At 43.1% G+C, this 17,725-nt stretch overlaps 1 long non-coding RNA gene across 2 annotated transcripts in view; it reads right to left on the bottom strand.

Annotated features, from left to right (window-relative positions):
• The window catches only part of LOC135050575 (uncharacterized), a 244,166-nt gene that overhangs the window by 25,531 nt on the left and 200,910 nt on the right, over positions 1-17,725 (bottom strand). For both annotated transcript variants that reach the window (XR_010241674.1, XR_010241673.1), the window contains exon 2: positions 11,903-11,937. This is a non-coding gene — a long non-coding RNA (uncharacterized LOC135050575). The remainder of the gene's footprint in view (positions 1-11,902; positions 11,938-17,725) is intronic.

Below are 17,725 nucleotides of genomic sequence, written 5' to 3' on the forward strand. Positions count from 1 at the left end.
TGTTGGTCCTGGAGGAGATATATGTCTTCCTGCATAACAAAGACAGAGTGTTCCATCTCTTGTTGGAAATTAATGACTTCATCAATTTTCTGTTCGACGTCATTAGTACGCGCACCAAGTTCAGAGATCTCGTCCTTGAGACCAGAGATGGCTTTGTGGATCTCCGAGTGGAAAGCCTGTTTCAATGATTTCATCTCATTGAAAATGGAGGAGATGCAGTCTTTCATGGAGGAGTCCAACACAGGCAATTCTTTCTCAGATTCCGAGATCGGGGCAGATTGGGCGGTAGATGACGGTTTAGAAGCACTAGGCTTCATTTTAGAAATAAAGGTAGTGAGATCCGCGGAGGGTGCAGATTTTTTGGACCTAACATGGCGTAAGACAGTCCCGGAAATGAAGAGTAACTACAAATCAAAAGTGAGCAATAGCGTATTGAGTCAGAATTCCATTATGTTGTAAAGAATGAGAATAAACATGAGGCCCCAAAGGCAGCACCCATTGTAGGTTAGTAGAGCATTCCTTCAATTTATGGTATTATGGGAGACTGAGACACAACACAGGTGTAATAGGAGGCAACAGCCAGGAGATGGCACTCCAAGGCAGTGGGTTATGGTGCAGCAAACAAATAAATAAATGGAGGCCCCAAATTGTATTAAAACAGCTGAAGGCCCCTGCAGCAAGTGGTATGGCACTGCACAATACAGGTAGGAGGCTGGAGTAATAATAACTCAGGCAGGGATGGCTGGGAGGGAACAGGTATTCCCAGTGTGGGACAGCTTGCACTGAGACAGACAGGGCAGAAATAGCCAGGCAGTGACTCATGGAAAATGGCTGCCGCCCAGAGAGCTCTATCCAGGGCCAGCAGCAAGTACTTGAGCTTCCAGGGGAGGCAAAGGGTGTTTTCCAGTGTCCAGCGGAGCCCAGTGCGTCAGGGGCCACCCAGTATTGCCCAATGAGGTAGACAGGGGCACGGGGAGTGCTCCAGAAGTCCAACGGCGGCCGCGTCCCGGTCACGGAGCTCACGGCCGGGCCGCCGCCAAACTCCAGGTCCCGGCTCCGGACCGGGGAGAAGGCCGCAGCGAACAGAGGGTGCAGGGAGCCGCCCGGCCGCACCAGATCATCCTGCGGGGCTGACTCGCGCTACGGAGAGGCTCCTGGGCGATGATGAGTGCCGGCAAAGCCGCGGGGAAACAGACAGTAGTGTCCCCTGTGCGGGAGCTCCGGAGCCGCTCGTCCGCTCGGCTCTGCAACCAGGCCACGCCCCTGCTCTTTATGTTTTTATCAGTGAGTGACCGAAGTGAGTACAGTCACGATCCAGCTGTCCTAGATTGTGATATCTCTATTTTTATTTATTTATTATTTTGTGGCAAAAGGGTTGAATGCTGCTATCACTGGCAGTCAACCCAATCATCTGTAATACTGCAGTGGTGCTTGTACTGCCATGATACCTATTCAGTTATCACCATCTTAGGATTCCAATGAAAGGTAAAAATAAAAAAAAGAGTAATTGCTTTATTCTTTGAATAATTAAATTTTAATGTGTTCTTGTTTTTATTTAATCATTCATTTATTTAATAATTCTATTTTTTAACATCTGTTTATTTTTTTTATTAGTGGAACTAAATTCCCAAATCTAGACAAGGTACTGTAGGTGGTGTAACACAATTTAGTTGTACTGTGGGGGGTAGATACTGTAGGTCTGTCTCAAGTTTCTATGTTGGTGGTATGTTGAGTACGTACTGCTGTAGATTTTGCGATATTCAATGCCACTTTATACCTTTGGGTTTTACTAAACTAAAGCATTACTTGAAAATTAGGTTTGTATCTCGAAAAATAGGTTTATATCTAAAACAATGTTTTTTTTTTTCTCTTGCAGATCTGCCACTTTATCTTCAGTTCCCACTGCTTCTATCGGCCTAGGGTCACGAAGCGGGTGGAAAGGATCATCAATGACCGCTCCCACTCTGCCCATGACCTGTTCCGACGGCTGCCATCTGGCAGGCGGTACAGTTCGAGGCTAGTGAGGACTGCCAGACATAGGAACAGCTTCTTTCCCCAGGCAACTATCATGTTGAACTCGACTATTGCCTAGACCATCCCACAACCTTACACGGAAGATGCTACTCAAGCACCGCCATGCTTCCCTTCTCTGTTGTGTTATGCTGCGTTATGTCGTTGCCGTCCTATTGTGTTGTCCTTTTGTGTTGTCTGAGAGCAGTGGTTATTGGAAACAAATTCCTTGTGTACTCTGTATTCGGTACTGATATACTTGGCAATAAAAAGTGATTCTGATTCTGATTGATTATCCTGTGACGTTTGGATACATTTTTATTTAAACAGAGTAATCCCATTACTGATATTCCTCTCATATAGACAGTAAAACTAAAATCATCATTTTATAGAACGATCAAGCAGAATAGTTTCTGACTCACTATGATATTTAGGTTTCATACTGTATCTGAGGCGATACCTGTGTACGCTGTTAGCACAGATTGGTAGTTGGATTCTTAAACCTGGTTGCATTTGGAATAATTTTAATTGGCTTGGTCATACATGCTATGATGTCCACATGACCGTGTTGTTTATGTTTTTGTGTGTGTTCTTTCCACTGATACCTATTAATAAATAGCTGTTATAGTAGTTTAGCATCAATTATACAACGGTATATTTTCTTTAGTTATTATACATTGCAATATGTTTTATTGTGGCCAATCAGGTCACTCTTTTTCTTCCATTGCTGGGTACATATCGTTTACGGGTAATTGCCCCGTTTAGACTGGATGCTTCCTATGCCAATTTTTCTATTGCTTTTCTCCTAACACATTTTGGTCTCAGAGCAGCTCCCAGCATTCATCTTTCCATTTCTTAATTGATTAGGTACCTGCTGAGCCTTATGGTAGCTACAATGTTAAGCAAACTCGAGCTGGACATCTGAGTACAGACTACTTTTTTGATGAACAGATAGCAAGTAAGACAAATGCATTTAAAGCATTTTATTAATACACCACAGGCAAAGATGGTAAAGCCAAGAATGACACAGCATGTCATACAGAAATAACAAGAACAATTTAAGAATCAAATACAGACTTTAATAGTGATACACTGCAAACTCCCAAAGCTGTCAGAAAGAAAATAGTAATTTTGGACTATCCATACTTGTTCCCATTGTTTGGAAAGGTATATATTAAATTAGTTTTAGTAGAATTCTAATTATTTACATAATGTTAATGTAATGCGCCCTACACACTGGACGATTACACTGAAAGATATGAACGATCTTGTTCATTAATGAACGACATATCGTTCCTATCATTCAGTGTGTATGCACCAATGATGAACGATGAACGGCCCCGCGCTTGTTCATCGTTGGTGCCGGCTCGATTATGCCTGCAAGCTAATATGGACAATATCGTCCATATTAACATGCAGGGCTATGGGGCCGGGTGATGGGGGGAGTGAAGAAACGTCACTCCCCCCGTCACCCCCCCCCCGTCACCCCCCTCCCCCCACGTGCCGCCTTGACATCCGTCCGCCGTATTGGCCGTCAGGCACCTCGGCGGCCAATCAGGCAGTGTGTAGGGCTCTTAAGATGTGCTTGCTGCACTGTTTTTTTGACAAGGATTTTCAATTTAGTTTTGGGCTTACTTAAAATTGTAGTTGGTAGTAGTCACATTTTAGTATTTTTTTGCTTTGTTTTAGTCAAGGTTTAGTCAGTGGATCCCAGTTTTAATTTTATTCTCATTTTAGTCAATGTTTTAGTTATAACTTTTGCAACCAGTTTAATGATACTGTAATGGATTTTGCTGAAGAACTTCTCTTTAAAATTCCCTTGAGAAGTTTGCATACTGTCCTTTAACTATATGTTTAGTCATCTAAGGCTCAGTAGGCTGAGAATGTGTTACATGCTGAGTCTGACTTACTGAAGCGCTCTCATATATCATATACAATTAATGCTGTAAGTTTGTTAGAACAAACAATTGCAATACACAATCCTATTTCCTTCACAGCAGGTCATGTTTCTTTTTTGCAAATATCTGGAACACATAATTGTTTTTTAAAAATGTAAACCCTGCTTCCAGTGGCAATTTTGACAATCATTTTAAATTTAGTTTTAGTCATAGTCACTTGTTTTTGCTTTGTTTTAGTCAGTGGATCTCAGTTTTCATTTTAGTCTATTTTTTTTTTATTTCAAAATCTTTTTATTGAACTATATTACATAAAGAAACATGTCACTCCAGACAAAACACAGTATAAGACAGTGTTACACATGTGTCCACAATGGTTTGAGGAAACAAAACATATGTAACAGTCTAAGTGTATATCAAATACACCTCAGACTATGAGGTGGTTAGGAGGTTCAAAGCATTGCCGAGAGCAAATAACATGGTCCATCGGAAATATAGAAAGTTAGACCCATCCAATGATCAAAATGTGGTCCTAAAATATCTGTATGTAACATGAATATTAGTTATTATTGATTGTTTAGCCTTAAATTAATATATAGTTATTGTTAGTATTAGAAAGAATGTGTGGTTCATTTAAAATCCAATTCGTCTGAGGTTCATATGAGTATATTGTGTTAGGAGAAATGCACAATAAATATAATAGGTGTAAATATATGAAATAGATAGATATGTGTATGTATATAGTGTTATTATTATTATTATTATTATTAACCTTTATTTATATGGCGCCACAAGGGTTCCGCAGCGCCCAATTACAGAATACGTAAACAAATAATCAAACAGGAAAACAGCAATTTACAGTTGATGACAGTATAGGACAAGTACAGGGTAAATAAACATAGTTACATCAGCAGTGTTAGTAATGAACTGGAGCAGTTGTGCCATCCATTGTGACAGTGATCAGCTGCCAAAATTGCTTTAATATAGCAGTTGTTGTGTGTACTTCAAGGTGAGCTTGAGACATTGTGAGATAGCAATAGCCTGCAGGGCAGCAAAGGCGGCAAACAGGGTCCCTAGCATTGATCGCGCGCTGCGGGAGCAACAACCTGCAGGGCGGGAAGAGTTGGTCCACGAGCGGGGTTCAGGGCTGACCGCGAGCTGCTGAAGATAGGAGACACTGGTTGGCGGTGGCTAAGGACGGGGGACCAATGGAAGACGGCTGCGCGGCGCGAGTCAATCTATCGGTGGGTATAAAAAGAGCTCACCTGCGCTGATGTGGAGGCTGCTGTTCCCCTGGCTAGTGTGTGTGCTCAGATTTCCAGCACGCCACTAATAGAGCTGTATGCTGTAAACATACAGCGGCGCCGCTGGGACTGAGTAGCGCTACCCACGCCGGGCAATACCTGAAGATAGGAGTGGAGGCAGATCAGGGGTGACGCCGCTGGAAGCTGCCCGCTACTCGAGGAAGCAGGAGGCAGCGGTAGCCGCTCCCGGTCTGGGGGGGCCCGGCGGTCGAGGAGCGGAGGTGGATGGAAGAGATGTCTCCATAGCAATGCGGGCAAGGTTACATAGAAACATAGAAACATAGAATTTGACGGCAGATAAGAACCATTTGGCCCATCTAGTCTGCCCCTTTTTTTATCCTTTAGGCAATCTCAACCCCTTTTTGAACCTTAATTCTTTGTAAGGATATTCATATGCCTATCCCAAGCATGTTTAAATCATCAGTTTACATCAGTGTCCTCTACTCCCATATCTATGTAACTATGGGTTCATTTAAAGGACAGATTGGAAACCATTTTGTGTCACAGACTCCATTACAATATACACGTAGACATTACATACAAGTCTTATATCGCTGGATACAAATTAATTTCCCATTTGCCACATTCCCGCCAGTGAATTGAAGCATAAGGGGACTAGTGACACACCTCACAGTCTTACTTGTGCGCCACTGACCACCTGTTCATTTTGGCATGAAAGCCCATAAGTATGACAGTGTTCTGCACCTTCCCTGTGCTTAATGGCAAAATTGTAACGCTGCAGCATCAGGCACCATTTTATAAGGTTCCCCTGTCTCCAGAGACTCTACTCAGCTCAGTCTGACAGATTCCTCCTGTCCCTAGCAATTCAGTGCTTCGGTCCCCTGTGACCACTAAGGAACCACTGCTGATTCCTCCAGGGGTTAATGTGCAGCACTTCTGCATTGCCCTCTGCTGGGTACCTATAGCGAGGCCACCCGTCACATCAGGCACATCTTTATACAGTGTGCCCACATCATTCCCAGGTATCTGTAACTCGGTGGGTCTAGTGGTACCATAATGGGGAGAAATTTCATCATTAACACATACTGGGGAAAATACACCTAGACACTTTTCCCAAACAATTTCTTCCTGCCCTCGTGCTGTATTCGGACTGGCTCTCTGTTCAACCTGGAGAGGTAGGTTTTCCACTGAAGCCTCAGTGTATGGGAATCCCTGCTGGGTGTCTGCATGCAAGAGCAGGGCAGGAAGGGGGGTCTGAGGGGGAGGGACAGCAATGTGTGTGTCTCCCTTCTCAGCTGTTGACACAGCCCCCTTCTCTGACACAACCCTGGTACCTAACATGCTGGCAGCACCCCCGACAGACACATAATTTCCTACATTGATACATGCATCATCAGAAGTACTGGTAACACGTATACAAGACAATACATCATCCTTATTGACTCCCTTCCCTAGGCCAGTATCTGAGCTTGCAACTTTCACAGGGAGGGAGGGGGGCGGAGGGGGATCTCTGGCTTTTGAGTCACCCTCCCCACTGGCAGGGGTTAAATCAAAGCTTTTCTGTGCTGCTGCACTGCATGTCATTACTGCTACCCCAAATACCGTATTATCATCAATACAAGGAATCATTGCCCCTCCTTTATACATAGACATTTGCCTGTTTTCGGGGCCCCTCCGTACCTGGAAATCAATTTGAACATTTTCCTCAACACCTGGATTCACTGTCCTCCCCTGATACATAAACATTTGCATTTAATCTTGGTCCCGCTGTACCGGCAAATCAACCTGAGCTGTCTCAACAATACAGGGAGTAATTTATTTGTCCCTACACATAGACATTGGCATGTTATCCGGATCACCCGGGGCCTGAGGGAGACTGGTGATAGCAAGAAAAGCTGGCAATGTTGCAGTATCAGTAATGACATCACCATCATTCATGTAGGTGGAGTGTGTTTGGCCCAAACCAGTTTCACGTACCTCACTCTTAGGCAGGTTTGGTAGCACACTTATGGGAACAGGGTCCCCTATCCCCACCTTGTGGTAAGATGTCTGTGGACAGACAGGGTTACATCCTATCACATTAATCAGGGTGGCACGGGACACATTGTTGCATACAGCCTTCAACCCAACTACTGACACAGGTGGAACATAATCTGCTAACTGCACCCCACACAACTCTATATCAGGGCATGCACTTTCTGACAGAATAGATTCAGCCCTGTGTAACGACAAAGAGTTAGTTTCTAGTACAGGTTGAGTATCCCATATCCAAATATTCCGAAATACGGAATATTCCGAAATACGGACTTTTTTGAGTGAGAGTGAGATAGTGAAACCTTTGTTTTTTGATGGCTCAATGTATAGTAACTTTGTTTAATACACAAAATTATTAAAAATATTGTATTAAATGACCTTCAGGCTGTGTGTATAAGGTGTATATGAAACATAAATGAATTGTGTGAATGTAGACACACTTTATTTAATGCACAAAGTTATAAAAAATATTGGCTAAAATGACCTTCAAGCTGTGTGTATAAGGTGAATATGTAACACAAATGCATTCTGTGCTTATATTTAGGTCCCATCACCATGCTATCTCACTATGTTATGCACTTATTCCAAAATACGGAAAAATCCGATATCCAAAATACCTCTGGTCCTAAGTATTTTGGATAAGGGATACTCAACCTGTTCACACTGGTTGGTAACATTCTCAGCATCACATATATTTGCATTAATGTACGGATCAGCAAGTGTTCCCTGAGGAAAAGAAGGGTTAGTTCCTGCCGCAAGACAGTTCATTTCACTGGTATTATCACAAGTCTCTGTCACAGTAGAAAATGCAACATGTTCACGGGGCACTACGTTTTTACCCAGAGTCACTTCTGTGCAAGATCCAGCAGTATCACATAGCGTTACAGGCACTGTACACAGAGCAATACCATTGCAAGGTTTAGCATCATCACATACTACCTGAGATGATTCACATATTTCAACCGACTTAGAAATGTCAGGCACAGATTGTGCTATCAATTGTCCAAAGTCAGTTCTCACGAACACATTCTTGGGAATAATATCTGACACTCCCACCTCTCTTGTCGACATAATCTCCTCCACAATCAGGTTCTCCTGAAAATCACTCTCTTCCAGCTGCAACTTCTGCGCAGACAGTGGTAATATGCTGTTCGCACCAACATCTCCTCCCAGTAGGGTACACTGCACCTTTGGAAGCAAGAGCTCCGTAACATAGTCCACACCGACTGTAGATGATGGGGGTACCTGTTCCTCCTGGGGCACCCCTGCAGGCTGGACTACTGCTTCTTCCGCTGATAAAAGAAGCTTTCGCAGACGTTGTCTTTCATCATCCACTCTGCGACACTGATCGTGCCAGAATGGGGTATCGAGCTTCCTCACATTGCGTGCCTCTCTCCATACATCTTCAAAACATTCCTCCAGCTCATGCAGCAGGTACGTAGAACTCATCTCTGAACCTGACCGCAGAACTGTGGATCGATACCTGCTGAAGGCATTGCACTTGCTCCCCTCTGCCCACCAGAGCTGACAGAGCATATTATATGGGGAATTGTCACGGCATACAAGACCCTGCAGCTGACATTCTTTAATTAGCTCCTCCGTACTCATCCTGGAGAACAGGTCATCTGGGCCATACCCCCATTGCTCTTCTGTCACTGTCTCGGATGGTGGCCCAGCAATTTCTGCCGTCTCCCTGGCAGCCTCACGTTCCAGAGCTGCTTGGCGTTCAGCAAGGATCTGTTGCCCCAGATGCATAAGGGCTGCCCAGGCTGGAGATGACTTCATAGATGAAATTGCACTCTGTAAATACTTATCCAGGTCAGGATCTTCAGTGTAGATGTAAGAGGTGCCTGATCTCCACTGGGTATTTGCAGTACTGTCCAAGTTCACATAGTCAGTCATACTAGGGACTTGATCCAGGCAAGGTTTAACGGTGACCTCCCTGGTCTCATGGTATCGCGAGCAATCACTTTCTTGTCGCGATGCCATTTGTAGCTTACATTCTCTCTCAGCTACTCGGTTTGCAGAACTCGTTTGTGCCATAGAACTCTCCCTCTGCACCAGGTGTGCAGCACTGGCAGGCTCTCTCTCTCTCTCTCCTCCCCTGCACTGGAACACTTTCTTCCTGCCCAGCACGCAGCTCCGACAGTTTCCAGGAACGGGGGAATAAGATCCACATTTGAGGCAGCCACAGCAGGCCTCACATCGATAATAGAGTCCACATCAAAATCCAGCGTCACACTATTACTACCCGCAGTATGTAATAGTCCAGTACGCAATACATCTCCTACTGTCTCAGCAGCCCAGGCCGATGTATTATTCCCACGCACAGGTTTGCAGCCATCATGATGCTCTGTATCTTTCCCATACTTGATATCAGTCGGCGAATATTCATCCAAGGCCATATGCACAGACCTCACATCGATACCAGAGTCCACATCAGAAATCAGCTTGGCACCATTACTACCCACAGTACGCAACAGTCCAGTGCGCAATACATCCCCTACTGTCTCAGCAGCACAGGCCAATGCACTATTCCCACGCACAGGTTTGCCATCATCCTTCATCAGATGCTTAGACTTGATCATCTTTGATCTCATCTTCACCAAAATAAAATAATAGAAAAGAAAAACAAGAGATGGGGAGGGGAACAGAGTCTTTTGTAAGGCCGATTTCTGACTCTGGTGAAGTGGAATTACTCCCACTCACTCAAGTTCTTGTAAAAAGTTATGTATCAATCCCACCGCTGCCAGCCACTTTATCACGGACCCCGGCCGCCCCACTCTCCGGATACACTAATCCGAGAGTTGCACCAGCGCCGTGCGAATCTCCGCTGCCACCAGCAAAGACTTTTCAACGTATTACGGACGTTGCAGGTGTCTTTAGCTTCACCTGTGATCACCAATCTCAATATCTCATGAAAACAATAGGTAACGTACTTCACTTGGCTTGACTTGGGTTCAAGAACACAGCAGTCAGATCTAATTATATGTTTATTATAATCAAGAAATATCTTCGGGTTTACAATGGTAAAAAGATTACAAAGAATATAAGGAGTTTAGAAAAGATATACAGGTTACTAGCAGTCTCAATAAACAAAAAGAGAATAATTTCAGAAGCCTATCTTACTCTACCTCAGTTAGCCTTCTGTGTGGAGGGATCTCACAATGGAAGATATATATGGTGCATTCCCAGCTCCTGGCTGCTTCCCTCAGAGAATGAAGGTTTAGCTGACTGAAGCCACCGCCTCCAACAAGGGACAACCCAGCGCCATTGCTCACCACCTCATGGGGGAGGAGTCGGGGGAGCGTCATCCAGCCGCAGCAGCAGCATAGCTAGGGACGTGTAAGTTAAATAAAACCACACTGCCCTCTGCAGTCTGCACACACTTGGCATCATAGACTACAGCTGACAATCTGCTAAGTAATTTTAAGACAGCAGATAACAGTTCTTGGTGGAATAATTCAGCAATAAGTTTGTAGTAGCCCAAAAGAGTAACCGAGGGGCATAATAGGCTGGAAGCCCAATGCAGGCAGCAAATATAGCTGTAAAGACTCATAGACTGGCCAGCAAATAGAGTGAACTGCATATGGCATTTATGACTAATTTCAACTGTCATCACAGCCCTGCAATAGCTTCAATGAGGGAGAAACATCATATATAAGACAGTGATCAAATTTACAGTCTCATATAGGCTATTAATATGGATAAATCCCAGAGAGCCTAGAGAATAATAGCAATACCGGATTAAGTGTAATCGGAAATATTAGATGTTTCTGAAGACTGTGTATTTAAAAAATGTAATGGTAGCAGATTACAGTAACTATATAACAGAGTGAAATACTACAATACTTCCAGTCAACATATTTGTTGGACTAGTGTTAACCAAAACACTGAGGTTAATCTGCTAGATAAATATAACTTGTTTCATAGGACTATACAGTGAAGCTGAAGGATTGGTACTCTAACTATATTTCATGTATGGGATAGTATAATTCCGCACTTCGTAGGAAAGAGGAGACATTGCTTATCATTAGTCCATATAATAATATATGTTTTTATTCACACTTTTTCAAGTGAATCAGCTGATTTAGTTACCACAGCATTAGACTCTGCAGGGAGTAAGAGCAGTAGTAAATTGCTACTGTAACATCTCATCTCAATAAGTGAAGGAGACAGCTGAAATTGTTACATAAGTGTCAGAGAGCTAATTCTTTCAGTAGCCCAAAGAGAAACACAAGTAACAACTAACTGTGACTAATAGAAGTTAAGGCTACAGTGTTCCATGGACTGAGATATCATTAATCAGTAAATAACCACAACACTATCCCAGGAACAGTAGTGATAATTAAACCTATGACACTGGAATATAATTGCAAATTGGGAGCATCAACCAAGACTTAAATAATTCATGTTCCATATATAGAAAATGGATACCACAGTCAGCTCAAGGAAAGTACTTTTATATATGAAATGTTTTTTTGTATGGGCCCCAATTGTGCACAGTAGGTGTTAAGAGTACCCGGGTAACTCAGTCTCAATTGAAAACAGGAGAAAGTTTTTTGTATTGCATGCAAACTAATATGTATAGGAGTAGTAGTAATATATAGTGAAAGTATTAGTCTTTATGTCTAACAAGACAATTTATTAATGCATAAGTTTTCAAGTGTGATTCAGTAATTAAATTACAATACTTACCGTTATACTTGTGGCTTGAAGTTGATCTGGGAAGTCTGGAAGAGAAGACAGGTACAATATAAGAGGTATTGAGTAAATGATTTGAATACACCCACACCTACACCACCTGTGAGAGGCTTACCCAGGCGAGCCTAGATAACCAGCTTGGGTGGAGGCACACGACACAGACACATACCTATAGTAACCTTATTAACAAAAGGGGTGGATAAGAATAGGAAATATAGGTAGGGTTACATGTAGACCAACAATATAAGATAACAGAGAATAACAATTCACTAATGTGAGTAACATATGAACAATAAAACAAGGGGGGAAAGAAGGAAAAAGACCAAGACATGCCGTGCATCCATAAATGCAACCATGGAGTGTAATATAGAGAGACTCATAGTACATCGAGAGTAAGAGGACCTCCTAAGAGAGTGGCCTCAATAAAAACCAGCTGGTAGAGTCACATGCCTGCAAAATCTGATTTTGCATTTGGGGAGTCAGGGATTCAATATAGGGGCCCCATTTTGTGTAAAATTTTGTTGCCCCCTTTTCTATATCTGGGAAAGCAGCTCTCATTTCATAATATAAAATCTTAAGTAAAAGTTGTTGCTCCGAAAACAAGAAAGGTGGGGTCTTGTCAATCCAGTGAAGTAGAATAGCCTTCCTTGCCACTGTTATTATTGTTACAAGCAACGGCATGATAGAATTACTAAGTGGGCCTAGATTCCAGTTAACAAAGTACAAACAGAGTAGGGCTAGAGGATCCGGTCTCAGCTGTAGTGAAACGATTCTGTTAATAAAAGCCAAAACTTTATTCCAGAATCTGGAAATCTTATGGCACTGCCAAAAGTTGTGATAGAAAGAGGCCTTAGGTGACTTGCATTTAGGACAACAGCCCATTTCTGAAACTACCAAGTAATTTTAGTCTAATTTTAGTCCTGAAATAAACTGTAGTCAACGAATACTTTTAGTCAAAATTTTCTTCGATAAAATTAACACTGGCTTGTTGGGGAGTTTTTATGATTTTTAACTTCAGTACTTATTGAAGTAAAAGAATGTCATTCCATTCTAAGGTTATGTTTATAGTACTGTGGCATTTTACAGGCATGGTTGTAGATTTACTAAAGCCCAAGCTGCTGCAATACCAGTGAGAATCCACATTTGGGTGACATATTTTCTATTATAAGAGCAGAAACCCCAAGATTGCTAAACCACCGAAAAAATGGGGTGGTTGTGTCCCTTTACTATAATGAATAATATTTCTCTCTTAATAAAATTTATAAAATAAATACAAAAATAAATATAAAAAGCAATAATCTCCCCCTTAATATATTAATAAAATAGTATTTCTACCGTAAAAGAATTATCAATGTTATTTGCTTCCTTACTCCATTGTTGGTTTGGTCAAAACCCTAGAAAACAATCACTACATCACTGCTATAAAACAGATGCACATTGGGGTTCATTCTGACCGGTTTGTCGCTGCTGTGCGAACGGGTCCAGAATGCGCATGCGCGACGGACGCACTGCGCATGCGCGACGTTGCCCGGTGACAGGGGTCGCCAGGTTACGTCCAGGACAACGAAGAAAGCGGTCGCAGAGCCGACCGCAAGAAGATTGACAGAAAGAAGGTGTACCTGGTCGTCACTGGACCGTTGCCAGCCGTTTTCGGGGAGTGGAGAAGAAAACGCAGGCGTGTCCAGGAGAACGGAGGGCGGATGTCTGACGTCAAAGCCGGCCCCAGCATCACTGAGATCGTCGCATAGGGTAAGTATAAGTATTTCCAGGGCTAGTCTTGTTTTACTTTACATTTTTTCAGCTTAGCAGGGCAGCACAAGCGATCACAGCCCTGCTAAGCTTAAATACACTCCCCCATAGGCGTGGTCTAGTTGATTGCAGCAGCAGTAAAAAGTTGCTGGCTGCGATCAACTCGGAATGACCACCATTGACAGCAGTTTTAATAACCCCACAAAAACCACTGAATAGTAAATTCAGAGTTTTGGTGGTTCTAACCTGCACCTGAGCAAATTTACAACCAAAGATAATTTATATAGCACAGGTGCAGTTCATGTTTATCACAGATGCCACTGTGATGACAAAAAACTTTGTGGACCTTGCATCTACTTGGGTGTTTTTGGTGAAATACTTAACAATGATAGTTATATTTTGGGTCTTGATGAAATCCCTTACTACTGCTGGTGAGCCATAGGGTTGCTATGGAGAATATATTTGCCTAGAACATCAAGGTTTAGGAGGCACATAAAACCATAAATGAGTTACACAGTATGAGTCTAGGGGGTTTTAATTTCATCTCTGCATTCCTGGCAGCTCAAAGATTTATTTTAAGTACAGACCCCTTTTTAAATGGCTGACAATGATGGATATGGGAGTGTGCAGCCCTCCCTTCCCAACCTGCTTAATCTTGTACAATAAGTGGCTATAGCAGGTGAGTGTAAGTATGTGTTGTGAAATTATCATACACATACAGTAACCTGCTTCTTGCTGCTCCTAGCCTATCACCAAGGGTGTTGCTACCATAGGTGCAGGGAGTGCAGCTGCTATGGGGCCCTGGCTGCCTCTGGGGCCCTGTACTCTCCCTGCACCTATTTGTGCTGCTTTTTTTTTTTTACTTCTCTCCTGGCCGCTCCGTCTCTCCTCACAGTCAGATGCTGGGAGGAAGCGCGGCTGTCCTTGCAGGGACATCCCGGACCACAGCCCTGCCTCCTCCCTGTTTAAGTCAGTGAGGAGAGAGAACAGAGCAAGGCCGGGCGATCCTGCAGAGCAGCCAGCAAGGGGCATTGAAGGTGAGCGCCCGCACGCCGGCTCCATCCGCTCTCTGTCCACCATCGGGGGGAAAGAGATTGAGTGACTGAGCCCTAAGTAAGTAGTCGGGGGCCGGGGAGGGAGGGAGGGGGGTATGGTTGCACTGGGGGCTCCGTGGAAATTGTGCTATGGGGCCCCCAAAGGTGTAGCTATGCCCCTGCCTATCACCAACATGGAACAGCAGCCAGAAGCAGCATGATGTGTTTAAACAGATGTAATTGAGCCGCGCTCTTCAGTCTATCCAGTATTGAGCTAAATGTCATCTAGGTTTTGGTGGGTAAAAATACAGTAATAAAGGAAACTATATGATCCATTTGCAGCCGAACATTTACTGCTCTAGAAGCTAATCCCATTCTGTGACAACCATGAGCCTAGTTTTATGCAGGAACTTGAAAGGGCTACAGTTGGCAAACCTAGGCTTCACCACTTTATTCAGCTGCCTGCTGAGATCAAAAGGGACCTTTCTCATCTGGGTCTATTTTTTTTTTTTAAGTTTAATGGTGTTTTTTTGTGGGTGGCTCCAACTGTGTTCAGCTTCCAGGTGCAGTTATTCACAGACACAAAGGGTGCCACAGAATTCTGTTGTTACCTGGATAGTTCTTAGTGCAATGAGCCTTAGCCTGAGGATTGGTTTTCCAGGGATTTAATGAGAGAACTTCTGCTCCTGGAACTTTTGTCCATGATTGTCGCTCTTGAGTTTTGGGGAAATTGACAGTGCAATGAAATCTTGATAAACACAGAGTAGTGCATGCCATTAACCATCAACAGGCCTTGTCATTGCCGGCTCTGTGCTTGCTTTCTCAGCTGGTGATGCATTGTCTGTAATGCAGAATTGTATTTAGAGTCCATCAGGTGACAGATGTCGAATGTGATTGATGCCTTCCAATGGGACAGGTTTAGGATTTTGGCACCTTGCGGCTTGTTTAGTTGGTGAGGTTTGCCCTCATTATGTTTGACAGTTCATTGAGCCAACATTGAGTTTTTAGGTGAGCGCCCCCTCGCTCCTAAAACAGTTTATACCAAACAAACGTCTTGTTTGGATGGAATCCGTTTCTCCAGTGACGCAGACACAGCAGTAAAATTCTGCATCATTTGATGCTTTTTTAAAATATATGGACTCAATGGTGGGGAGTCAGACACAGATGTTGACGTGGCTGCTTCATTTGCTGCAGTCATGACTGTGCAGTTTCTGTTTACAAGTAAGGCCTTCTATGTGTTCAGTGTCATTTTCCAAAACTACTTTCCCCAACATGCCCATAACAAGCTTAGGACACTCTCATAAGACCCAACATTTCTGTGCTTATTTTTAGCTGCCCCACAGTTAATGCCCACTCACCATCCTGGAATACCCCATCACATTTCTCCTACAATATGTCGAAATCTGAACTGCGACTCTGTACACACAAAATCAAGGCTTATGTGCAGTGTGACTCAGATTAATGCGCAGACAAAAAACATTGCTCCACTTTGTTCACTACATTCAACTCAGACCCCATGCCTCTGGTTGATATAGGGGTTCTGTTTCCTTGACCATCGTCAGTATGACATTTGAAGTGCTTTCTACTTTTTAAGGTTCTAAAGCATTCGGCTGATCGGTTTGAACTACTACCAGTAGGTGGTGCCCGATTAATGTTTCTCTCCTATTTAATTTACTGCTCGTAGTTCTTTATGTCTACTGATCATTGTGAGCAGGTGCTAGGCTGGGAACAGAGGATCCTGCCACTGAACAGCAACACTCTCCTCTATCTCCATGCCCGATGTGCCACTGCCATTGCGCTGGCGGGTGTGAGACATGGTACACCCAACAAGCCCGGGGCTGGGTAAAGAGCACACTCTCTTGCCCTTTCATTGCCACTGATTGTAGGATAGACAGCCAACTAGCAACACATGTTCAGTACTGCACATATAACCACTATGGAGGCCAAGTATGCGTCAGTACATGCACAACATGAAGTTATTGCCCCTGGTTGCTGTACAGTGCCCATATGGAGATTAGAGAAGTGCGAGTTTAGTGTTTTAGTTTTGGTTGTGATTTCATCAGCATGTTTTTGTTTTGCAAAACCACCCTCAAGTTTTGATTTGGAATTTAGATTTAAAATCCGAAACTTGGGTTTTGGATTGCATGAAGAAGAGTAAAAACCGTTAAAATCATGTAATTTTTGCAATCCAAAACCCGAAATTCGGAATCCGAATTCTTAACCGCAGGAAGATCCAAACCGAGACTCTGTTTGGTTCAGATCTCCTCAGGAGATCGCTACCAGGACTCGGTTCTGTTCAGAATTGCAAAATTCAGGTGAGTTTGGAATTCTAAAGAACAGAGTTGCACATCCCTTATGGATATGTGTGATTCTCACACACACCTGGACAATGGAGCAGCTGAGAAAACTATGCATTGATCTGTATAAGACCAGGCTTGGGACTCTCTACAGAAACGCAGCTATCCATCAATATGTATTGTTCTATATTATTCCTGCTTTATTCCGTGCACTACTATTATCATATTATGTAATCATGTAGCCCCTATGTCTCCACTTTAGCACTGTGGGTGTTATATAGATAAGGACAACTTTATATAATCCCTATATTAAACACTGTGTGAACATACTGTTTCTCCTGGCTTCAACCTGGTGCATACAACACTGTTCTTTACTGGCATAAAGCTGGCTCAATTGATTTCCTTACAGAGCTGGATTTATCTTCAGATTCATGCACAAAATGTTTGGAGTGCATTTTACCCCTCAGTTCTTGTAGAAGAATGTGTCCACATCTACATGAGACCCACTGTTATTTTAAATCACAGCAAAAGATTACATCATCTAATTTATATACCAGTATTTTAGTACAATTTACATTTGTGTGCCAGAAATGTTAACAATGTCACAGGTTTAAATCTGCTCCCCTTATCATATGCATCAATTAATGGATCTGTTTAATATTTTAGAGTCTATCTTGGACTAGATTATTGAGCTCACATTAATAATAAAAAGTCCCTCTCACACAGCACTAGTATGA

The sequence above is a fragment of the Pseudophryne corroboree genome, chromosome 2, assembly GCF_028390025.1.
Source record: "Pseudophryne corroboree isolate aPseCor3 chromosome 2, aPseCor3.hap2, whole genome shotgun sequence".
NCBI classification, from domain to species: domain Eukaryota; kingdom Metazoa; phylum Chordata; class Amphibia; order Anura; family Myobatrachidae; genus Pseudophryne; species Pseudophryne corroboree.